This window comes from Lissotriton helveticus, chromosome 8, assembly GCF_964261635.1.
Source record: "Lissotriton helveticus chromosome 8, aLisHel1.1, whole genome shotgun sequence".
NCBI lineage: Eukaryota > Metazoa > Chordata > Amphibia > Caudata > Salamandridae > Lissotriton > Lissotriton helveticus.
In genome coordinates, this window is record NC_136069.1 from 1,596,475,744 (window position 1) to 1,596,501,561 (window position 25,818).

The 25,818-nt window shown below is 42.3% G+C and overlaps 1 protein-coding gene across 1 annotated transcript in view; it reads right to left on the minus strand.

The window, feature by feature from the left end:
* Positions 1-25,818, minus strand: part of RNF121 (ring finger protein 121) — a 132,856-nt gene that overhangs the window by 84,144 nt on the left and 22,894 nt on the right. The gene's annotated exons all lie outside the window — the stretch shown is intronic.

Genomic DNA, 25,818 nt, shown 5'->3' on the forward strand with positions numbered 1-25,818 from the left:
GTGGCATACTGCCCATCTGAATTCCTGGTTGTACATAAAAACCCCACTACCTCGAATAATTACATTTACGATCAAATTTCTTTGATGAAGGAAGGTCGTGTCTGCTGAGTCTTCCTGGCATACATGCACATGTATAACGAGTGTTCCTAGATAGTGGACCAAGCTTCTATTTCAATTACCAAAGCTGTGTTTTTATACATTTATTTTTTAAATAGCCTGCGATTAAAGGTCACTATTCTCTCTAACAGTAATCTGTCTAAGCTACTACCACCTTGACAGAGAAGGCACAACGATCAAGCTGTGAGGATGCAACAACAGGTCACTGGTTCTCAGCATAGTAATCAAGCTGGTGTACTATGTCTGATCTAAATGCTGATAAAATCCGGGATTTTTTTTATAGTGGACTAGAAACACTGCCTTAAAAACAAGCACTGGCAAAGCCAATAGGTCTCGCCTATGCCAGAGCTATTGGCTTTGCCAATGTGTTTTAGCCATGTTGTACACCAGCGTGCCTGCTGATGAGCATGGCTACAAGTCAGTGGCATAAAGTGGAATGGCGAAGACTACGTACAGTAGAATGGCGAAGAGTAGCAGAGTGTTTTGTGTATTGGAGTGACATAGGGTGGCCTTATGTAGAATGGCAGAGTAGAGTGCACTGGCGCTGAGTGCAGTGGCATGGAGTGCAGTGGCATGGAGTGCAGTGGCATGGAGTGCAGTGGCATGGAGTGCAGTGGCATGGAGTGCAGTGGCATGGAGTGCAGTGGCATGGAGTGCAGTGGCATGGAGTGCAGTGGCATGGAGTGCAGTGGCATCGAGTGCAGTGGCATGGAGTGCAGTGGCATGGAGTGAGGTGGGGTACAATGCAGCGTCTTAGAATACAGTGGCACAGATTAGTGTGGTGCATAGTAGAGTGCAGGCACAGAGTGCAGGGACGCAGAGTTGAGTGATTCAATGGGCCGTAGCGTGGAGTAGAGCAGAGTACCAGAGTGCAGTGGATTAGAGTGCAGAGGTGCAGCGTAGAGTAGCATAGAGTGATGTAGAGTATAGTGCCGTAAAGTGCAGTGGCATAGAGCCCAGCCTAGAGTGGAGTACAGCAGATTGGAATAGTGCAGAGTAGAGTGGTGTAGAGCTCAGTGGCAGAGAGGTCAGGGTTGCACAGTAGAGTGTCAGAGTGCAATGGTGTAGAGAGCAGTGGCGTAGAGTACAGAGATGCAGAGTAGAGTGCATTGGCGTAAAGTGCAGTCGTTAAGAGTTGAGTGGTGTAGAGTACAGTTGCGCAGAGTAGATTGTTTCAGAGTAGAGTGAAGTGGCATAGAGTGGAGTGGAGTGGTGCAGGGTAGGGTGCAGTTGCATAGAGTCATAGAATAATGGCATGGAGTAAAGTTGTGTAGAGTGCAGTGGCATTTAGTGCAGTGGTGCAAAGTACATTAGAGTGGCATACAGTGGATTGGTGTAGAGTGCAGGGACAAAGAATTGAGTGTTACAGAGTAAAGTGCAATGCCATAGAGTGTATTTGCATAGAGTGCAGTGGTGTAGAGTACAGCGTCAGAGTGGAATAGTGCAGAGTAGATTGGTGTGGCCTAGACTGGAGTGATGTAGAGTGAAGTGGCGAAGTGTGCATTGGCATAGAGGAGAGTGGTACAGGGTAGACAAAGGCATTGAGTGGAGTGGTGCAAAGTGCAGTGGTGTGGGCTGGTGTAACGTGGAATGGTGCAGAGTAGAGTGCAGAGGTGTGGAGTGGCATACAGTGGAGCATTCGTGGTGTAGTAGCATACTGCCAGGACAGACAGCACTTTTTTAATTGAAATGACCATTACATTTCCACAGACATACAGTTCTACTAGTAAAACTATACAGTGCACAGACCAAAATGAGTGGAAATTGTATCACCTAGTAATGATTTATTTTGATCATATTAAAGTATTTGTTTTCAATACACGTCATAAATAACAAACAATGTGCTTCATTTGTGTTCCTATTTCTGATCTATTCTGAAATACTTACACAGTTCATTTAAATGTTGTCGGAGAAAAACTCTTGCCTACCCCCAATATCCAGCAAGATGGTCATATAAATCCTCGCACTTTGTAGTTCGAGAAAGAAGAGTGAACAAGCGCCCTCAGAAGACAGCTTTGGACATTTGACCTCAGTCTTTGAATGCACAGCAAACGTGACGAGATAAGAACAAGATTTACAGGCCTGTTTACAGAAAGGGAACACTCAGAAGGATACTGTAAATAAGATTTAGGCAAGAGAAGGTATGACCTCAAGCAGGACAGCCTGAAACAAATAAAGCCACCAAATGTAAAGCAAGAAAATATGAGTTACAAACCAGAACGCCAATGGCAAAAAACAGGGAGAATTCAGTACTTGGTCTACTTTCTGAAAGTCCCCAAGATGTCTTTATAGGCTGCGACCTAATACACTTCCTGATGGACAGTAAATGTAAGATGTTAAATGCTGGCATGCTCTCATTTAAATAAGCATAAAATATCTGTACTGCCATGTTTTGTATTCTCCAAGGCCTATGTAGCAGTACTCAGATAGGCTCGGGGAGGCAGAGTCTGAACAGTTCAATTTTGATTACAGCTAGATCTTTAATATCTCCATTTTTTCAGAAGCCATAGCATAACTGGTTCATTCCAACCTTTGTGAACCTTGACATCTGTAATGAACGATTTCTTCATTTTCGTTGAATATGCTCATGGTGTCAGTGCCAATTGCTTGAACAATTTGGCAGGTTTCGCATCAATCACTCTGCGAACCTCAAGTCTTACTTTTCAACTTGAAATTGTAGTAAAGGCATAGAAAACATGGCTCACTTATTCAGCCCCCACTATCTGACTATCTAGATACAACCTACTACCTGGTACTGATGGATCTTCATGTGTATTTTCAGTTCATATTTCAGTTCATATTTTCCTCAAGCTTTCTTGTGAAATCATGTGCGATAGCATCAAATTTATTTTGCAAAAGAAAAGTAAAATCTGTACTATCTTTTCCTCCCTCCACTACAATTTTCAATGTCCTTCTTTGGTTGGGATGCCATATATCATCTTCATTCCTAATCATTAATTTGTACTGACAAACATATCTTTAAAGTTCTTCTTCAGGTGAAAGATTCCATTACCTTGCCAATACAGTTTCTTCATTTTGTCCTCCAAGTTCATATCCTAAAACCTTTACCTTCTTGTTCCAAATGCAACCGGATACACAAGTTGCTTAAAAACCATCCTACTTCTCTTTAATGAACTGTCGATCCGCAGTCCATCCTGCAGTGTTGCCCCAAACTTTCAACATCTACTTTTCGTAGGCTATGTTCCAAAACCATTATAATTGTTGGTACTAGGGTCCATTCTTATTTTTCAGGTTGCCATATGGTCAGACAGAAAGGGCTCAGTCGTCTGTATCTCTCATGTACCTGTTGCAAAGATCCAATCAAAAATGTGTGACAGACCTTAAGCTTTGGACCAATATTATGTCTGAATCTTAGGATCTACATTTTTACTAATGGCTTCAGGGTCCACACATACCCCCGTTATTTTTGCCCAGACACTTAAGTGACTCCACGCTATTAAATGATTTCAAGAGTCCGCAAACAAATTAGCAATAGACCCCAAAAAGTTACCACATTGAAACGAATAAGTCTATAAAACAAAATAAAATGTTCCAAAGCACCAGAACAGTGGAGCAGGAAGGAACTGTAGGGCAATTTAGTTTTGGAAATTCACCATTTAATGCCCTTGCCATTAACTCTCCAATGCAGAATTTGCTACTCTACAAAGTGTTCTACTTGTAGGGGGTTCCCCTTCTTCCACCGTAACTTATAGCGTTTAAAAAAGAATGCAAAACATACCCTCCTTTTCCTCAATGTAGTTATATCATATTTCACGTTATCGCATCATCCAATGTTCTTCTTTTGTCAGATATCACCATAGCTACCCACCCTGTCTTCTGTACCATCTAGATTCACAGTTGCAGGTCACCTACCAATGCATTCCTGCAGCAGTGCCACGGTCCTTATTCCTAGGTCTCAGAAGAACTCTTGACGATAAACTGCGCTGAATTGAAAAGCACCAATTGTTTAGCAAGCATTGACTGGTGTCGCACATTGCCTATAATGTACCAATACACAGTAGAAAGGGAATGCCTAGTGGAAACCAGTTGCTACACAGTGCTATCTTATGTACATAAACTACCTATGTTGGGTCAATCACACCTTGTAGAGAAAAAGCTTAATCATGTATCTGTTTATCTACTTTTACAAAAGATAATGACAACTAATTGTGCTACTTTCCTAAACAGCATGAAAGGATTACAAGGGAAACAAGAAATGTAGAACACCTTTTGTCTAGACCACTACAGGCCACAAAACCCATCCACGCAATTGTTTTGGACACTGTCAATGTTATTTGGGGTAGCTTGAGTCACAGAATATTTATGGCAGTGTGAGATATCTTTATTGTCTGTCACTCTGCATCCCTCCACATTGGCAGTTTGTGCTCCAGGTATGTCACATAACTTATTTACTTGTCTCAAGAAACCTCTGACTCTCCATCATAGTGTCGCCAAGTCCTCAAACTGCCTATTCACATGCCCCAGAGTGCATTTTAATGCTCCCAGCTTACCACTCTGTTTGTTCAAGGATCTCAAGATCCTCACTCAAACACACTAACAGCTCTACATAGCTCTATGACTTAATACAATCTAGGTTGTAAGAGGATACCCCCAAAGCCTATGGTAGAAAATACAGGCGCTCAAGGCTCAGAACAACCTTCAAAGAAGGAGGACTGATATGAGCATACACCTGAATGCTCCATATTACCCATCGATGGCAAACAGCCACCATGGGTATAATCCAAGTATGTCCACATTTGTGCCAAAGTATGCAAAAAAAAAGAGAAAAGTCATGGAACTAAGACCAGTTTCTGGTCCCAGTAATAGTGTCAGGGTGGGCCCAAGGGTTTATTTGTTACTTGGTAAGGTCAAGAGATCTATTTTGGTGAAGTAATAGAGATGTATCCACTCGAAAGCCGAGCCAAAGATGGGAGAGTTAGTTAACTCAGAGGAAGGTCCGATTGTTTTTTGTTTTTTTTATTATTATTTTTATTGACATTTATAATCACACAATCTTCATCTTGAGAAAATTGCCATCTATCCGCTTTAAATCTGTTGTGATTTTTTGTATAAGAGGATTATAGTTTATTTTGATAATCTCGTCAGTTTTGGAGGATATACGGACTCCAAGATATACCGCACTTTCTACTTTCCGAGAATCTATAAATTGAGTATTTTGGGTACATATAACCATCGTTTTGTCCCTATTTAAGGAATACCCCGAAACTTGTCCAAATGCTTGAGTAATCTGTTCGATTTCAATTATTGCCTCCTTGGGGTGTGATGTTACTACCGCCACGTCATCGGCGTCAGCTAATATTTTGGTGTCAAATGGACCCAGAGTAATTGGTCTAATTGCCTCCGCATTTAGCAATTTTATAATGAGAGGATTTATATAAAGGGCGAAGAGAATAGGGGAACATGGGCATCCCTGCCTAGTCCCCCGGGATATATCAAAGAGGCTCGACTCCGGACCCATCGCCAAAACTCTGGCCTTCGGTGAAAAATACATTGCTTTTAAAGACTTCAAAAAACGTGGTCCCATATTATTTTGTTTGAAAACTGCCCACAAGAAAGCCCATGAGACCCGATCTAAGGCCTTCTCGGCATCCAGGAGGACCACCGACATCCGGCCCCCCCGTGACAGCCATGGCATCAAAGAGGGCAATGACCCGTCTAGTGTGGTCCGTAGTGCCCTTGCCCGGGATGAAGCTGTGCTGCCACAGAGAGACCAGACGCTCGATAGTCCCCCTGAGCCGATTAGCCAAAATCTTCGAGTATAACTTAGAGTCTGAGTTGATAAGAGAGATAGGGCGGTAGGATGAGGGCAGTTTAGGAGGTTTATCTTTTTTTGGAAAAACCACAATATTCGTTTCCAACCATGATCTAGGTGGAATACCGCTGAATTTTATTCCTATAAATAAGTCGAGGAGTAGAGGAGTTATAATATCACCCAGAATTTTATAAAGCTCTAGTGGAATTTTGTCCGGGCCTGCTGCCTTGCCCGCAGCTAATTCCACCAGAGCAATTTGTACTTCACTCATGGTTATATCTCTTTCTAAATCTTGCCTAGTAACCATCAACCCCCAAAGTATTCTCTGACTCGGCAGCCCATCTAACCACTTCATTTTTTATTGTATCGGGGTCAGAAGAGTCCTCATTTTTATACAGTTTCTCATAAAACTTTTTAAACACTTCTAATATTGTTTCAGGTGTTGTAAATTCTTGACCTTCTGACTCAATGCAGACAATTGAATTGAGAGATTGTTTTTGCCGAGTACTGAGTGCAAGCTGCTTCCCCACCCTCTCTCCTGTTTCGTAAATCTTGTTGCGGTGGGATTGATAAGTCTCAGCTGCCCTTTGAGTACATTTATTATTTATCTCTGCTTTGAGAATCGCCATTTCTCTCAGAATTGAAGCCCCCTCTCCACCCCTCCACCCTGAGCAATTATAGCGGTATGCTTCTCTTCTATTCTAGCTAGCTTTTGATCATTTAGAATTGCACTCTCTTTCCTCTGCCTAACTACGTAGCTAATTGTCTCACCCCGTATTGACGCTTTGAAATAATCCCAGACCGTGTTTCTAGAAGAGCTATATCAATTGCAGTCCAAAAATCCTTGCGTCCATACCTTAATATGCTCGATATATCCCCTATTGACTAGCAGTTTGCGATCAAAGGTCCAGCTTGTACGAGGTCTAACCATATTTTCTATACTAACAGAAAGTACTAAGGGATTGTGGTCTGCTATAATCTTTGGTAATTTGAAAATTCCTGCCTGGCTTGCCCGATTATTAGACATCCAAATATAATCAATACGAACGTACTTGTTGTGGGGATATGAGAAGTACGTGTATCCTGGGTCTTGTGGCTGCTTCAGTTCCCATATATCGGCCAAGCCTAAACTTTCCTTTAGCTGGGAGAGAGCGCTATAAACTTTAGGCTTGCGGCCAACATATTTATTTCGAGCTTGATTATATACTAAATCCGTTTTTGGCAAGGAAATATTGAAATCTCCACAAAATATAAGTACCTGAGACCAAGATGACAGTTCCGTCTCAAAATCATTAAATGTAGAGGGGTCATCTTCGTTAAGGACATAAATAGAACATATAGTGATCCCAAACTTAAGTTCCACGATAACCCACCTACCCATAGAATCAGCAGCTACTCGTTTGGCTTCTCCCACAAATGGCTTAGCAAATATAGCAACTCCTCTAGTCCTTGAGGTGTGAGATGTACATCCCAGCAAATTGAATCCAGGGACCCTTAATATTCCCTTTTCAGCCCAAGGGATATGAGTCTCTTGGAGACATATAATATCGAATGCATTCTGAGTAACTATCCCACACATTTGTTCCCTTTTTGCCCTATCATTGAGGCCGGCCACATTCTAAGAGCAAAGTTTTACCCTAGCCATACTGTGCTGTTTTTTTTCCAGTCCTGCTCTACTATATCACTAAACCTAACTCTATACTCTACGTCAACACTACAGTTTATTTTTCTGATTCTGCTTCTACATTCATGATTGCCTTTTTTAAGCATTTTCCCCCTGCTGCGTCCCCCCCACCCCCACCCCTTAACCCTTGACCTCCCCCACCCTCCAAAAAAAAAAAGGCAATCAGACTCCATTAGAGTCTGTGGTGATGAACGTGCACTGTCGCTCTAGTGCTCTCAGTAGATAATTATCAATCAACAAAAAACCCGGACCCATAAGTGAGAAATCCTAAAATAAAGAGAAAAGAATAAAGAGAACAGTTACACACACTTTTATCCCCTCTTTATCATCTCATGTGAGGCTATCCAAATACTCTTTTGCCTGAACCTCAGAGGTAAAAAACTTTGTTTGGTCACCATTAATTACTTTCAATCTGGCAGGATTATTTAAGTACGCCTGAAGCTTCTTATCTTGGAAAGGTTTTATGAGTTGGCGCAAACGCCACCTCCGCTCAACTGTGGTATGACAAAAATCAGGACGTAATCAGGACGAAATAAGTTCTGTGACCGCTAGATTTTTTTGCCTCTGGCCTCGCTTACTCCGATACTGCTTGTCTCAGTATAAAATTACCAAAATAAACTAGTAGAGCTCTCGGATATGCACCGGGTTTCGGGCTATTTCGCATGGTGAGAGGTACTCGATGTGCTCGCTGCACCTCTAGGTCCCAATTCCAAGCAGAGAGTTCTGGTAGGGAGTCTTGTAGTAGTTTAACCATAAAGGAGCTAGCATCGCCCCCCTCTGCTCCTTCAGGGACACCCAGAACCCGCAGATTATTTCTACGTAGGTGGTTCTCCATGTCCTCGAGCTTCCACATCACGTCGGAGAGCCCCTTCTCATGAGTGTCGATCTGCTCACGGTTTGTAGCAATCTCGGACTCATTACCAACCACTCTCGTCTCCATCTCAGCCATACGGTCATTGAATGAGGTAATTTTCCTTGAAAGCTTGCGGACCACTCCCTGGACCTTCCGTAGCTCTGCTTGTGCCTTCCGCCCATCGTGAGAGGTCTCTTCTCGATGTGCCGCGATGGCTAGCAGCACAGTCTCAATCGTAGGGGCAGACTTATCTATTGTGGACCCGGATTCCGGCTGCTGGGTTGAACCGTGTAGATTTACTGATGTTGCTACCGGCGGTATACTGCTTGTGGATGCGTAGTCCCATGTCAGCTCAGCTGTATCGTGTTGGCTCCTTCTGTGTCTTAATAAGACTTTTTGAGCAGTTTTCACAGCCTTAATACTAGTTTCGTCATCACTAGAGTCGCTTAAATTTGAGCCTGTGCCTGTTGACCAACCCAGCTCATCCGAAAAAGAATAGAAGTCACTTGGGTCCTTATCCCTTTCCTTATCCTTATCCCTATCTTTGTCCCTGTCTGTATCATCGTCGCTTTGATTACATAAATCTTCAGGGAGAATTGCCCTTTGTTCCACCTGTGGAGTACCCTGATTTTCTGACCAAAGATTGGTCTGGGCCTCCATGGAAATAACTGCAACTGGGTCTGGGTGTATGTGCTCCAGACTTTGAGTTCCAGGTTCAGCAGGTATTATAGGAATAACAGGGATTGCATTTGCTATATTTTGAGGAGTATCAGCGCTTGTAATAGCCGTGGAGGATATATCAGGCTGTGCGAAAGCTACACCCTCTTCCTCAGACACTTCCCGCAGTTCTGGTTGTGTTGTTGATGTAGCTAATATATCATTTATGCACCCGGGGGTGCTTTCGACAATCCCAATAGCTACAACCAAGGGAGAGGTGCTAGGCAAATTAGTTTCCATAGATGAGGGAGCTGTTATCATTGAGTCAGACTGCCCATTTGCACTAATCTGCACATTTGTTGTTGCCAATGCTTTTTTTCTCGAGCTGTCCATACTCTCCTCATTCTCCACATTGACACAGCTCGCCATGTTGTCCTGGGCACCCTCTCCTTCTGTATGCGCTCCTCCGTGTATGGAAGTTTCAGTTTCGGTAATTCCAGCCGATCCAGCTTCTGCAGGTGGCGTCTCAAGTGTGTGCTGAGCTCCTGACTGACTCTGTGTACCTTGACCCGGAAGGAGTTTCCCGGGAGCCTTGCGGAGGAGCTCTACCACCGAGGGAACATTCTGTCCGCCTTTCCGGGGGGCACCAGCTACTGCGTTCGACTTGCCGGGTGTCCTCTCTGGGGTCCCCACAACAGCTGGACTCTTCGCCGCGCCGCCTCTTACGGATGCCTCCATATTCTCACGGAGAGCGAGCTTTGCTGCAGCCACCACCGAGGCAGCGTTCTTCGGTGCCATGTCCTCGAAGCAGTCACCCGGCTCCGGCTCTGAATCCACAGAGCAACGCCTGATGTCTTTTATTGAGTTGGCAATAGTATTGTATGAGAGCGAGCCCTATTGCCGTGGCTAGCGCGGGAATTCGATTCTTCGCTTGCGCTATCTGTTCTTTGACAGAGGTATCTGGGACCATTATGCGTGAAAACAAGGTCGAGATTGAACTTCAGTGGGTCTCTGATATTTTTTGCTTTCTATATTAATTTCTGTTTTATTCTACTTTTTGTTAATTTGTTTGTAGACTAAAACGTTGTTTTATATGTTTGTTTCTGCAATTTATGAACTGCCAAATAAAATAAATATATATATATATATATATATATATATATATATATATATATATATATATATATATATATATATATATATATATATATATAATCACACAATCTTTATATATTCACATGAAGTAATTCAATATGTATTAGCTATCAAGCACATTTTGCGTAATGTCTGTCCATTCAGACAATGGGCCTATGTTAGGCAACATTTTATACCATACATTTATAAACAGGAGAAGTAACCAAATTAAGGATTGAAAAAACGAGGAAATAAGCCCCTACAAATGCGTCCTACGTTGGACTACGTATTTCAATACAATCTGCATGCAAGCAATGTCCTCTCCTTCTTCCTACTCAGTTGTGCCTTATACGCATTATTTATCAGTCCCTGGGGCCTGTCAGGCACCAGATTAGAGGAAGGTCTGATTGTTTAGAAGCTGCTAAAGTCCCACTTTTAAAGTAGAATGTACACCTTTATCTTCATAGCACTAACCTCGATAATAAAGAGATCAAAGTGACTAAGGCAAAAGTTACAAATAATAAACTGCAGAAAAAAAATCGATTTAAAAAGAAATTGTATGAAAAACAGTTATTGTTGCACACATTTCTTGTTCTTCCTGAGAAGTGTGGCTCAGGGGTTACAGGCAGCAGACCCGGAAGCTGAGATCGGTCCTGGACCAGGGTTCAATTCCCCGCCTCGGCGGGTCTTGGGCTAAAAATTCCACGGACTCGATAATTCTCGCCCCGGTGCCTCCTCGACTCACGGGTTCACACTCTGCGACTCTGGGCAATAGCTTGCTTAATCTCCACAACGGCCCCTCGTGGCGGGATGCCTGACTTTCACCTTGTGGATACCCTGCTATCTCACAGGGGAATATCAGGACGGGTTCCCTAAGCAAGCGCCGGGACACCCACTGCGGGTAGCTGTGCGCTATATAAGCTCAACTACATTTACATTTACATTTACATTTACATACTTAAGTCTAGTGCCTACTTCTTAGCAAATGTCTTATCCTCAAGAAATCCGGATTTCAACAGTTGCTTCTCAGGACCTGAACTTGAAATTAAACACTTCCAAACACACGCTGCTATTACTACATCATTCATCTAATAATATCTAGATCACAAAACATAAACTGCTGGATTTCATTGAAGCTCGTATATCTTTGTGTTTGAAGAGAAGGGGATAATGTAGGAATCTTTCATCCACTGTGAAATGAATTGGCTGATGCAAGGTTGGTGTTCTGCCTGAAACAAAGCATTGTGCACATAATACTGGCACAGATTTCTAGTTTTGACTTAGCAAGAGATTACTGACTTGTTCAATTATACTCGCACACAAAATTATTCCAAACATTAAACAGTAGTGACTTTGTCAAGTTTTGCTCCTGTGCAGTGGCCAACCACACAATGGAGGTTAATAGTTCTTTGGAGAGCCTCTGCTAAGAACATAGATTAATGCCATTTTATTTACTAGGCTATTAGATGAAACTTGAGGCACAGTAAGGATTGTCAGGTGGATTTACGTAAGCACTTTAGTGTCATCACATCCATTATGTGCAGTGCTGGTTGCACTGCAGCCACTTAGCAACTGCACCACACTGAACAATAGGGACAGATTTACTAATGAAAGCCTGATTTAAAGGAGTAGTACACCATCCGCAGGACCCGCACATCAGACGAGGAAGCTAAAATAAAGCTGCTGGTTTAAAACTACTCTGCCTGAGTGAGTGCCTCCTTACCAACCGGTGTTGAGCCGGTTACTTGCATGCATCTATAACGACTGGTTCTGTCGTCTTCAGGAGTGCACCTCGCCGTAATCAAGAGCGCCAGCGTTCCACCCCAGAACCATTATTTTAGCTTCCTCGTCTAACGGGTTTAGACGAGGAAGCTAAAATAAAGTTGCTGGTTTAAAACTACTCTGCCTGAGTGAGTGCCTCCTTACCAACCGGTGTTGAGCCGGTTACTTGCATGCATCTATAACGACTGGTTCTGTCGTCTTCAGGAGTGCACCTCGCCGTAATCAAGAGCGCCAGCGTTCCACCCCAGAACCAAAACCTGAAAGTGAATATCTATCTATCTATCTATATATCTATATCTATATCTATATCTATATCTATATCTATATCTATATCTATATATATATATATATATATACCAAATGAAAATCACCCATAATTGAAGACCCACACACAGCGTGTCTTCATGCTTATATATATATATATATACACACACACACACACACACAGAAAAAAGCAAAGGTTAAGTGGATGTTCTAGTTAAGTGAAAATGTCAGTTAATAAATGTCATTTTAAACATAAAACCACTGAAATTCACCAGTTATAGTTCTCAATTAACTTGAACTCACGCCCTAAGCTAACTATAACTCGCACCACCGAAATGCACAGTTCTGTCATTAATGATGTATTTGAAATGCTGCAGTGACACGATCAATGAGGTCATAGAACAGGTCAGGAGGGTAGTAATATGTTGGGTAATTAGCAGTGCATGGTGAGGGTGTGAGTTAAAGTTACCTTAGGCCATGACTAATATTTACTTGAGAATTTCAGTGGCTTTGTACGCATAAAAAGGCATGTTTTAACTGACATTTTCACCAAACTATAACGTCCATTTAACCTTTGTTTATGTCTGTAAACTTCTATGTTTTTTTTATGCAAAGTAAGATATAATTATGATACCCAAATATAAGATCACTTGTACCTTTGGATTTTTCAGTGAATTTCTAGCTTTTTTTATGTAAAGTAAAATAGGTTATTACCTTCTGTAAAGCCAAACATAATCCAAGACCTAAAATAACTAGAACTCGCCCTCACCACGCAGTTACTTCATATTAAATCACTCTTGAAATCTACAACATCGCTGATGATATCACTGCAGCATCTGAAAGGATATCTTTGATGACAACTGTGTACTTAGCGGGGTGCAAATTAGTTACTTTAGGGCAGAAGTTATAGTTACTTTAGGGCGCAAGTTATATTTTGTTGAGATCATTAGAACTGGTGAATTTCAGTGATTTTGCACATTTAGAACAGTATGCTTTAACTGACACTTTCTCCTCCCTAAAATGTCCCTCTAAAACCTATGGCTTTTTCAGTCAATTTATAAGGTTTTTTTTTCTTTTTTAAATGAGCACCACTTTAAGATATCATTACACTTCCTTACGATACTGACCCTTTAATCTTTTTTTCATACATACATATAGGCCTATAATTTGAGAAAATGATATAAGCAGATTCGAACAAGTGCAGATGTTAATTTGGAGGGATTTAAACAAACCCATTATTTGGGAAAGAGGAGGGAGTACTTGCCAATGCTTGATGAATATAAATCACAGCAACTGAAGAATCATGAAGAAGCAACTGCAAATATGTTGAGTGACACAGATTCAAGCCTGCCCGAGGTAATACTAGTCTGTCACCTTTGCAAACGTCACATAGTTGTATCCTGTTCCTTCGGATAGAATCCGCTTGGCAGAGACCACATCCTTGTTTAACCACAGCTCACTTGTTTGCCGGAGTAGTCCTATGGATGCTTGCCACCTGTCACATACTCTACCAAAGCAGGCACAGTAACCTCAGTGTACCACCTGTGCATTATTAGGGTTACCATTGTTTCTTTAAAAGGTGACAATTTTGCCTTTGTGGTTACAATTTAGGACCATTTTAGACAGTTCTATAATACATCTAAAAATACTGCTCGTATTTCATTTCTTTTTCATTTTCTTCTCATGTCCTTTTCTAGAGGAAAAAATATCGGCCTTTGATTTTCCAACTTGGTCTTTGACAGACCTGACGTAAAAATATCAGCAATGTTGGTGAAACACTGGCCAGGTGCAATCCTATCTAATGTGTTTAAGTCTAGTGACAAATGTATCAACAGAACTATGGCACCATAGTTGAGGCAAACACCAAATGCTCAGCCATTCCCAGTCAGCAGATGCAATAGAGACAGGCGCTTTGATTCAATAAAGCCAGCAAAACTACAAAGCATTTCATATCTGGATCAATCATGGAATGACCTGCCTTAGAAGCAAACAAGAGGAAGTGGCTCCAGGTTCAGCCTGCAAACATTTGCCTCTACTAAGTGTCTTAAAAACGAGAAGTCTTAACTCAAAAGCTAAAGGATGTCTTCCTATTCCTATGTTAAAAGCCGTAGCAAAAAAACGACTAAGTGAAAATTCCACACCACTGAACATGCATGGTTCAGTTAGCTCAAGCAACACAATTCAGGTATAGTTTTCACTTTCTATCGAAATTCTGAGCCACCAGGCAATTGCAGACTTTTTCCAAAATGTGTGAGTTGCTTGGAGAGAAATAGAAAAATGCAGACCATTTGTTTAAAGTTAAACATAAAACTTGTTTAGCAATTAGCACACACAATTCTGAAACAATCACCAACCTTTAGAAGTCAGTAATTGAACTTGGTGTTTAACATCCTTGCGTGCCCCGTGGCCCTCTGAAAGGGGTTCTGACAATTGGCAGCAAGCGGTGGAGCACCTAACGTTTAAGAGTCTGGATACTGTGGCATTGGCAATTTCCAATTTGAAGCAGTAGTACAATAGGTCCAAATTATTCTACACACAAAGGCAACATGCATACAGTGTATAACACAGGTTTGGGAACGGACATTAGCACAATGTCCACAGATTAGATGGAAGGATTTGTGTAGAGACAGGCGGTGGAGGATTCCCAGGTGTAGAGACAGAGAGGTCTTTGCTAGTTTCATTTGGGACCAGTTTGAGACACTGGGTGAAAGGGGAGAAGGCTGTGGTTGACTCTGGGGATGGAACCATGTTAGGAACCCAAGAAGAGAGTGGTACGAATTCAGACTCTATGATCCCCGTAGGGCAGATCTATCACAAACCCAATCAAGTGTGTCCCCCACTGCATTTTCCAGAGTTTCGCCAAGACATTCACCACCTTTAGTGCCTAGAATACCTCAAATGTGTACACCACCTTGAATTTCTAGGGTACCACCGTGACCAATCTCAGGAGTAAATCCCTTGGGTGAGTTCAGTGTTGCGGAGACCCGGAGAGTTCAAGAAGGAAAGCCAACACTACCTTATTAGAACAAGAGTAGAGGAAGCAGAGACATGAGTAATGGGACAGGGAGAAGAAACAGAGAAAAAGAGAGGAGAGTTTTTTAGAGAGAGAAACTTGGGGTGTCAGCATAAGTGACTCTACATCCAGTTGAGGCCATGTTGTGGCCAGGGTTCCAAAAGATCTTGGGCAGGTGCATGTAGGTCAGAAAAGTTTGGAATAATTTGTGAGCTTAAAGTCGATTGTAAGGCACAGCCCTTAAATGAGGTGTCTAAGGCAGCTGCCTTAATGGGTCACATGCCTTTGGAAGGGGCAGCCATCACTGGGGGAATGCCTGCGGCAGACCAGATTATCTATGAGTGAATGAAAGAAGCTCTTATTAGGTGGTTTAGGCTGAAATCAGCCCAGTATCTTCAGAGATTCTGTAACTGCAAGAGAGTGGATGGTGTTCCATTTGAAACATGGATTCTTGGTGTACTACGTGACTGCAATGAGTGGGTAAGAGGGATAGTGGTCAAGGAATTTGAGTCCTTTCACTCAAGGAGTGCTCTACCCCACTTAGGCAATACCATAGAGGGAGCCAGAGAAACTTGCATTGTTGGCGGACAAGTGGTTACCTAACAGTGTTCGCAAAAGGCTACAGTAGCACAGTTCTAAGCCTAAAGACAAGATACTCTTCATAGACTGACTCCAGACCAGAGTGTAAGGGCCAAGGTAATTCTCACGGGACTTGAGGAGGGCCCAGGAAACATGAGCATTGCACTGGTGAGTCCCGGAAGGGCGTACAGGAAGTTATTCCAAGTCCAAGGTGATAACTTGCTTCAAGTGCCACCAAGTTGGACACGAAGAGAAGTCAGGCAAAAGATCCTGACCTAGCAACATCCATGATAGCAAGCATGTTACATGTGGGTGAAGGGACCCGAAAGGACCAGGTTGCTCTCAAACTAGTACCTACTGACATTTGGGAGAAACCCCTAGATGCTTTAAAACACATCCATCCAAACATACTGGGATTTATGCAGAAGGTTAGTATCATAGGGATGAAAGTACCTGTTCAGAGGGATACTGGAGCCCTTCGAACTATGCCTGAGGGGAAGTACCTTAAACCGAAGGAGAATATCTCCCTGGGAAAAGGATACGGTTTTGGTTGCCATTGAAGAGGGCATGGAGTCACTTGCCCTCAATTACAAGATGGCCATGATTGATACCAGGGTAAGGAATACTAAGGTGCTGGATGTCTCTTGGGCACTGATTTAATTGCCCCCGTCTTGATGCTGGGGCAAGAAGCCATTCCCTCCAGTTTAGGAGTTGATCCGGGGTGTTTTGAACTTAGGATGGAAAAGTCCTTTGCATGGTAATGGATGTGCACCCCCACCCAGAGTGCCCGATTGTACTAAAGCCTGAATCCCTAATGTCGATTTTTGTTGTCCCAGGCAAACACGGATCATGTCTGTGCACCATGACATAGGCGTGTTTCACTGATAGCAGTCTTCCTGGACCAGTAGGAGCCTCCAAAGCGCTACACTCAGATGGTGAAAGACTAACAACGCCACTGACTGTGGAGTGCACCCGCTTGGGGCTGTTTGCAGCCAATTCACATGGATTGACTCCTGCCACTCCGGAGTCTGTGGAAGGAACTCCGGTTGCTCCGATCATGCAAGATGCGGGTTAGACTGATTTCGAGCTAGTTGGCCTCAGGGAAACTTTCTGCTAATTAGCACTGCTACCCTGGAACACTGTCGACTTTAAGGATAGAGTCGTAGTGCACTCTTGAGACTGACTATTAGTCTGGCATACCCTGGATAATGCCAATAGTGAGTGGGGAATAACCACCTTTGCTAATGCGAGGAGTGAGTGGGACAGGGAGCCGCCAAAGAAACACTAGAGCCCTGACCACAGGGAGATTATATAGATGTTTGTGAATGCCATATTTTTCCTTTGTGTTGGTAATGGTAGGAATAAAAGACATCATTTTTTCATAAAAGTGTATATAGACAGACAATGATTTATTGCTGCTGCTGCGCGCATTTTGAGTTGTGAGCGCATGTTCACTATCCAGTACCTGCCTCTCACTGAGAGAGCCTTGGACTGCTTGACCATGTTACTACTTAGAGTCACGTGCCGAACTGGTACTTGGCCCAGGTGCTCAGAATCCAGAATAGGTCGGGACCCAGGACATCAGGAGTAAAAGGCCTCAAGCACCAAGGTTGAGGCCCTGTAGCCCCTGCATGCCCAGTGACCCTCTGAATGGGGTTCTGACACGCCAGCTGCAGAGACTGCGGCACAACCATCAGACCATATATTCGATTCCCTGCATGGCTGACTCGGCTTTCATCATGTAAGGAGAGTAAAAAAATAATTACCACTAAATTAGGACAGAAAGGAATGTACGATGTTCACAGCACTATAAAATACCTAAGGTGTGCCAACTAGTGCACCTTTGCTGCAGGCCTTTTTATCCCAAAGGTGCAGCGGTTGTACTTGTTAATTACCCCCATCCAGTCGGTTAATAACTCTTTGGTGCAAGGTCTTCATTTCAGTCTGGGATAACCTGTTGACCCGGATGTGCAGTATAGTGAAAGGTGAAGCAGATCAGAGTCGTACATCTGCCTAGTCAATGTCACACCAGCCAATGAGGAAATGCTCATCTGAATCCCTACGACTGTGGAGTCGAAGGAGAAAATGTACCAAGGGCATCAGCCAATTGGAAAAACATTCCCTACAGATTTTCATATACACAACATTTCGAATCACATTCTGCATACACCACTGCTACAAAAACATCTATGTCTAGGGTCCACAACAAGTACGAAATGTTCAACCACAATGGCCCTGTCTGCAGACCGTGACCATAACATTTTCATATGCAGAGGGTGATGAGACAGGAAAGTGGAATAGCATGAGGGGGTTTATAGTGTGATTTCTAGACTGCCAACTATGAAAGGAGGCTGTTTGATGCAAAACATTTCAACAAGTATACAACGTATGATCCATGTTAAATATACATGTTGACTTGTGCAAAACTCTCCAACTTGTAATGTAGTCTAGCAGTTTGTTTCAGGGTGCAAAAAGCAATCACAGGTACGTAAAGCGTGTTAGTACTAGGTGATAAAGGCAAAGGCAGCTCCGAAACAATTACCTTAGAAACTGAGATATTCATCTGTAGCCTGTCCAGGTTCTACCTTGCACCCTTCAGTAAAGAAGGCAGGTATTTATTTCATGGAGAACTGGCAGAAGGGAGCTGCACTCAGTCATTAAATACAAGCTGACCATGTACAGTCTTCCATCATCTCTAAAGTCTGCCAGATACAAGTGAAGAACTCATTTCAGTGTTTAAAAAGTTATATCCCTTCATACAGCTTCCACCTGGGGAGATCACGAGTCAACATCACAAGAGAGTGGAGTATTTCACAGGTTCACTGTGGTTTAAAAGTGGACCTCTGTTGCCCTAACAAGAAGGTGGGTTCTTCTGAAATTCTAGGGAGTGTGTCACAGCCCCTTCTTTCTCACAGACTGACCACAGACTACAAAGAGCCTGGGCTGCTGTCCTTTGGTATGTACCTAAAGCTTATGACGCCAATGCCCCTATCTTTTCCGACTCAAAAACTGAGAGGCAAAACACTGGAAAGGCAATTTTCTGTGTAGTATTAAACACTGGGTCCCTAATTAAAAATAAATATGAGTTTGCTCATTTTATGGTACAACATAAACCTGCTATTATATTTCTCACAGAGACCTGGGCAGATAACTCCTCTGACCCAGATCTTAAAATTGCCATTCTGGAGGGCTTAGACATTGAAAGAGTTGACCAAGTAGATAAAAGCCATTAAGGGTAATGGGGTATCCCTCAGATTCTGGGCGGGTAAATAAACACAAACAATGGTTCTGTCGGCAAAGAACTATTCAAATCATCATAGTACTTAACCGCATCGTTGCGGCACATCTTCCCCTGCTGTGCTGGAATATGCAAAAACCCATTATTCATGACGAGCTGGGCTCGTCATGAGCGTGCTGGGAGGCTACCTCATGACGAGCCCAGCTCGTCATGAGCGTCGAAGGGGTTAATACATAAATGTTTTCCTAATGTCCCATGGGGGATATTTGCAATAATTATACACTGACCACAGATAAAGAGAATAAACAAGTCTTTAGTTATTCAAATTGTTCACAAGATTTTTAAAATTTTTCAATCCTTTGGGTTCTGCAGTGAATCAGATATGCTGTCCAATATATATATAAAATATGTGGTCTGTGATTATACGAAGTGTGTTGATCGTGACTAGTGACTGAGTGTTACAAGTGACAATACATAAATAAATAAAACAGAAAACTTTTCGTCATATACCAGTTCGCACAGAGTACAACTGAACAAAAGGAATAATTCAAATCCCCTTGTGACTATTGTGCCTCGCACCGGATATTCTGGAAAAAAGTTTTCTGTTTTATGTATTGTCACTTGTAACACTCAGTCACCAGTCACGATCAACACACTTCATATAATCACAGCCCACGTATTTTATGTATACAAGTAGATAAAAGGGCGGGGATTGCGATAGTCTATCGCAAATCCATGAAGCCAATCTTTCAGCCCGTCATCCAGTTTGAATGTGAAGCACTTGGATTCAATTTGAAACTGAATAATATATATTCCTTTCAGGGCCTTTTTATTTATTGACCACTAGGCAACAAAGGCAATGTTATCCAAAAGATGCAGGATTACATGGAATCTAGTGTTAACTGCCCAAATTTTACAATGAGTGAATTTAATTTTCATTTAGAGGCAACAAACAACTCAGACACTGATCATCTGGTGTATAATCTTAATGGTTTCAATCTTGCGCAGATCATAAAAGAACCCACTCACCAGGCAAATCATACTCTTGATAGAGTATTTACTAACAACCAGGATTTGAGTTTGGATACGGTCTTACCAATCGTGTAGTCTGACCATAAGGTAGTTTTTTTACGACTTAATGTTCACTGTAATAAGGTGCCCGGCTCAAGTGTATCCAGAAACTTTAATACCATCCCTGGAAAAACTCAATTTAGAGGAGTTAAATGGTATTCTTTCCAATTCAAACACAGTTTCAGATAACTATGTGGAAACTGCTGCACTGATTTATACACATTGGTTAGAATCCGCAGTTCTTAGATTAATGCCAGAAAAAACAATAAGGAGCCGTAGAAAAAACCCATCTGCCCCTTGGTACTCACTATAATTAAAAGCTTTTACACTGATATGTAGACTCCAAAAGCCCAGATGGAGGAAAGGGTATTGCCTGGAAGAAAATACTAAATACAAACTGCTTCTTGTTGGGTGTAAGGCACTAATCATTGCAGTAAAGTCTAAATACTTTACTGAAGAGATAAGTTCAGCTAAAGATACTACCAGAGAGCTATTCAAAATGGTTAAGCCCTTGTCTGGTTTTGGTAATGGCAGCACTTTTAACCCTGACCAATCTTTCTGCTAAAAGTTGGGGAGTTCTTTCAAGCCAAAGTAAATCTTATCTTCCAGGATTTCAATCCATTCCATTTTATTTCATTTGTATCGCGCATAAATCACCCGAAGGTCGCAGAGCGCTAGCAGGCGAAGGAACCTCATGACCAATAAATCCAGGAAGTAGGAGGGCCCAACTGGCTAGAAGAGCCAGGTTTTTAGCGGTCTTCGAAATTTCACGTGATCAGGCTCTAACCTCAACTGAATGGGGAGAGAGTTCCAGGCTTCTGGGGCAGTTTTACTGAAGGCTCGGTCTCCATTTCTGACTGTTCGAACTCTGGGTACAGAGAGAAGGGCTTTGCTGGAAGAATGCAGCGTTCTGCTTGGGACATGGGCCTTGAGCTTATGTTCGAGATAAACAGGTCCCTGACCATTTACAGCTTTATGGACTAGGCAGCATAATTTAAACTTTATGCGTGTGTGTATATAGGTAGCCAGTGCTGAGTCTTGAGGCAGGCGGCTGAAGGGGTACGAGGGGGTAGATCTAGTACCAGCCTAGCAGCAGTGTTCTGGAGGACTTGCAGTCTATTCAGTAGTGTTACGTTGATGGCTGAAAAAAGGGCATTTCCATAATCTATCCTATTTACAATGAGTCCTTGGACTAGGGGCATACGTGCTGAAAGTGGGATCCATTTAAAAATCTTCCTCAGACTGCGCATTTGGCCGTAGCTATTTCCCACTGTTTTCCTGATGTGTTCCGACATGGTTAACTTATCGTCTATGATTACTCCAAGATTCCTGACAAAGGGCTTGGGGACTGGACACGGACCGAGGGAGACTGGCCACCAGTCTGATGACCAAATTTGGTCGGCTTTGCCGAAAAGCATGACCTCAGTCTTTCCAGCGTTCATCATAAGGTAATTCCTGGTCATCCATTCTTGTATACTGACCATACAGTTTTTGAACCTTCTTTTTATATCATCAGGGTTTTGGTTGATGGTGATAATGATTTGGGTATTGTCAGCATAGGATACGGTTCCAAACCCATGAGCTCTGATGATCTTCGCCAGGGGGGAGACATATATATTAAAAAGGGTCGGGCTCAAAATGGATCCCTGTGGAACACCCTTGTCATTTTCATAGTAAGTGGAAGAGTGGGAGCCTAATTGGACCAATCAAAACCAGAAGACCTTTTGTGCAGTAGGTGTCTCGCCCCCATAGAGGAGATAGACACTCAACAATCCTACAATGGCCCAGGCTCTATAAAGTTTGAAGAATGTAGCATATTTACTAAAGAAAAAGTGATTAAGCTCATTAACTCCACCAAGTCCAGGGCTTCTTCGTACCCCTGCCCCCTCTGGTCTTACATGAGACCTTTAGATCAGTAGCTGGTCCACTTATGGATCTACTAAATAAGATATTGACCAGTGGACAGTTCTGGCTATCTAGAAAAAAGCCTCCATTCTTCCTTTGGTGAAAAAGCCTTCATTGGATCCACAGGATGCGAGAGGTTAAAGGCCTATATCACGCCCAACCCCTTCATGCCAACATATTAAAGAGTTATGAATGAGGAAATTGTATCTTTTTAAAACACTAACCAGCTTATTGATTCCTCACAGATAGTTTCAGAGCAAACCATTGTACTGAATCGGCTCTAGTAGCAGCCTCTGAAGAATTGAGAAGGGAGGTTGACAAGGGCAGAAGGTGGATATGATTTTACAAACCTATCTGCGCCATTTGATACAGTCAACCATTCACTCCTCCTAAATCGGCTCCAGTCGTTGGGCTTTAGGAATCCAGCACTGGCCATGCTGAGCTCGTTCCTATGAGACAGGAAGCAGACTGTGAAGCCGAGAGATTTAATCTCGGACCATTTCTCCCTTCTTCGTGGGGGAGCCTCAGGGGTTCTCTCTTAATCGCACGCTTTTCAACATCTATGTTACCCCTCTGGTCAATCTCATTCGCAGTTTTGGTATCGCAGTTTTTTCCTACGCCGACGACACACAAATTAAGGTATTTGTATCATCTGATGTTGAAGAGGAGGCAAACAATTTCTGTAGCTGCATGTCTGACATTGCACATTGGATGCAAAAAACTGCTTGACGCTAAACTCTGATAAAACAGATGACTTTTTGGAAATCATTACACCTTTTGGGACTCATCATGGTGGCCATATGACATTGGCTCCCTTTCTTCTCCTGCTCAAAAAGCTAGAATTGCGGGAGTCATCTTTGACCCCAAACTGTGCTTCTCAGCGCAAATAAATCAAATCACCTCTTTGTGCTTTTTCTTGCTCAGGACTTTAAAGAAAATCTTACTGTTCATTCCTCTGGAACTGCAAAAGACAGTTATGTTGGCGCTCGTACTCTCAAAGACTGACTATTGCAATGCCTTGACCCTGGCACTAATAAGCATCTGGTGAAAAACGTCAGTCTCTACAAAATGTAGCCGCTAGACTGCTTCTGAAAATTCCCAAGTTTGCTCCCATCTCTCAATCGTTCCATGGTCTACACTGGCTCCCAGGATCAATTTTAAGGCACTATGTCTGGTCCATAAATCCCTTCACTAGACTGGACTAGAATATTTCAGTAAGTTTTCTCCTGACACTCTCCTAGCCGGAACCTTAGATCTAGTTCAGCCAGAATGGTAACTGTCCCATGAATAAACAAAGCTAGAAGGAGTGACAGGACTTTCTCCTTCTGTGCTAGTAAACCTTGGAACTCTCTGCCTCTAACTTTGCACTCCCAATCCAATCTGCTTCAGCAGCTAAAAACCTGGCTTTTTGTTGAATCACTCATTTAATCTTAATGACCTGCTTGGTCCTTGTTGACTTTCTGGCGATAAACCGCTAGCGCAAAGACACCTTTGGGTAATTGCACGCTTTACAAAATAAATTATATTCCACGCAAACGTGTACTTTAGAGCCATCTCTAGCATCTTAAACAAATCAAAACTCCTACAAAAATCCCCATGTGGCAATTGCCATGGATGCACTCCAGATATGAAAATCAAATCACTTACATTCATTCAAACTGAAGGACTGGGTGCTAAAAATGTCGTGAAACAGCGTAACATGGAAATTATTTATTTAAAAAAACCTCAAGAACGTACATTATATTTTATTAATGGTGGATATAAAAGTTCAAAGTTACTAAAATAATAAATTAATCTGATTTCTAATAGTTCAGAAATATTTTATCATGTGTCATCCATTGCCTTTCAGTTCCTTCAGATCTGCTACAATCCATACATTTATGAGGGGGAAATTAGAAGTCCAATCAATGAAGGGTGGACCCTAAACCAAAATTCTTCCATCTAGGCGCCGACTTGCATTGGTGTTTAATTGATAGAAAGCCAGAATAACTCCGTACTAAAGCTGTGCCTGAGGGGAATGTAGCTCAAGTCGGGGCTCAAGTTCAGAGCTCTAAATCATGGGCCCCACCTCAGTATTGTATCTCTTGGTGATTGAGTGTACGGTCTGGAGAGCAGGAATCTGTCCTGAACACAGTGGAAGGCCAGTGTCTGAAAGACTCAGCCCTGCATCAATTCAAACCTGTGACATGCATGTAACACAGAGCCAAGCAGCGAGTGCTAACTTGATAAACCACGACTGATGCAATGTTCCATATGCCTAAAGAGGACAGTTTAAACATTACACTGTCGAGCACAAGGCTGGTCAACATGGTGACCAGCGGTCACAGAATGCAACACCAGATGATGGTTATCTTAACCAGGTTATGGAGGTCCCCAAGCTGAGTGTGATCAGTCTCAAACAGCGCAACGAAACAAAAATGTGCATAGCAGTGCCATCATTCAACCTTCAAAAACATTGTGGCATCAAGCTGCACTATTATTAAAAACATGGGGCCATCGCATTACACGAGAAGATTTATTTTAAATGACTTTTCTAATCTGTGCTCCATATTACATGTGTTCTCCCCAACCCTAACAGTACCTCCTGTCCACTCACCCATGAGTCTCGCTTACTCAGTATCTCCTTAATTACCAGTTTTTGTTTACCTCCTCTTTAACCTCCACCGGTTGGTTTGCGTGAAAGTGAGTAACGTACTACTTTCCTTCCCTTCTTACTCCCTACCAGCTGACAAAAAGGAAGTACCATGTTCACAGTTTAGATGTATTTCTCAACTAGTTTCCTTCTTGTCTATGCACGACATCCCTTGCTTCTTTATGCTAAATCTAATGTGGTGAAGCATCATCTCCACACCTGTAACTGCAGGAGTTCCCTGTGAGTAAAACTCAATGGCAGATCTAGTGGTGAAGTAGCAGGCTGCCAAACACCAAGAGAGGAGCCCTGAAAGAGAGATTCTCAACAGATTTGCATATTTCACTGAACCTCTAATTCCTTGATCTGTCGAAATCTATTATTTGATTCCCTATATTAGCCGTTAAATATAGAACAAGATAAATATATAGAACACTTGATTACAGCTGCAAAAGTTAGTATACAGGTTTAGGATGCAAACCAATAGGGTTTATATGTCAAATAAGTAAATAAATTCAGCTGACATGAAGGCGATGGAAAAAGACCGATGCCCATGTTTCAACAAATTTACTATAAAAAGGGAGAGCTACATAAAAATAGACCACTAGCTTCCAGCAACACCTGTACAAAGCCTACCACATTAAAAACTGATTTAGGATTAGATGCCAACATGGCCAGTAAGTGATAAGATTAAACAACCAAAAGAAGTAGACATGAAATACGGAGCAAGTTAGATGTGATTAAATCATAGTTTAGTGAACAAAAATACAGCTACCGTATTCCCTAGGAAAGAATTCTTTTAATGGGCATCTTCAAACTGCAAACCAAGTGCTTTCCAGTGTCTCAATTTCTAAAACCCACCAGGAGGACATCAAATGATCGGCTCATGAGTAAAATGAGTAATAGTCAATTAAGAGAAGTATAAAGTGTTTCCCTCAATTTTATCACTGGCATTAAAGACAATTATATGCAATGCAAACTGTGGGCAATACCCTAACAAGTAATAAAAAATTGTGCTGGAATATTAAACTCTTTAGGATGACATTGCAACAGTTTGTAGGAGAAAACGAAGCCCACTAATGGAAGAGAAAATAAAAACAGGTCATCATACTAATCGAA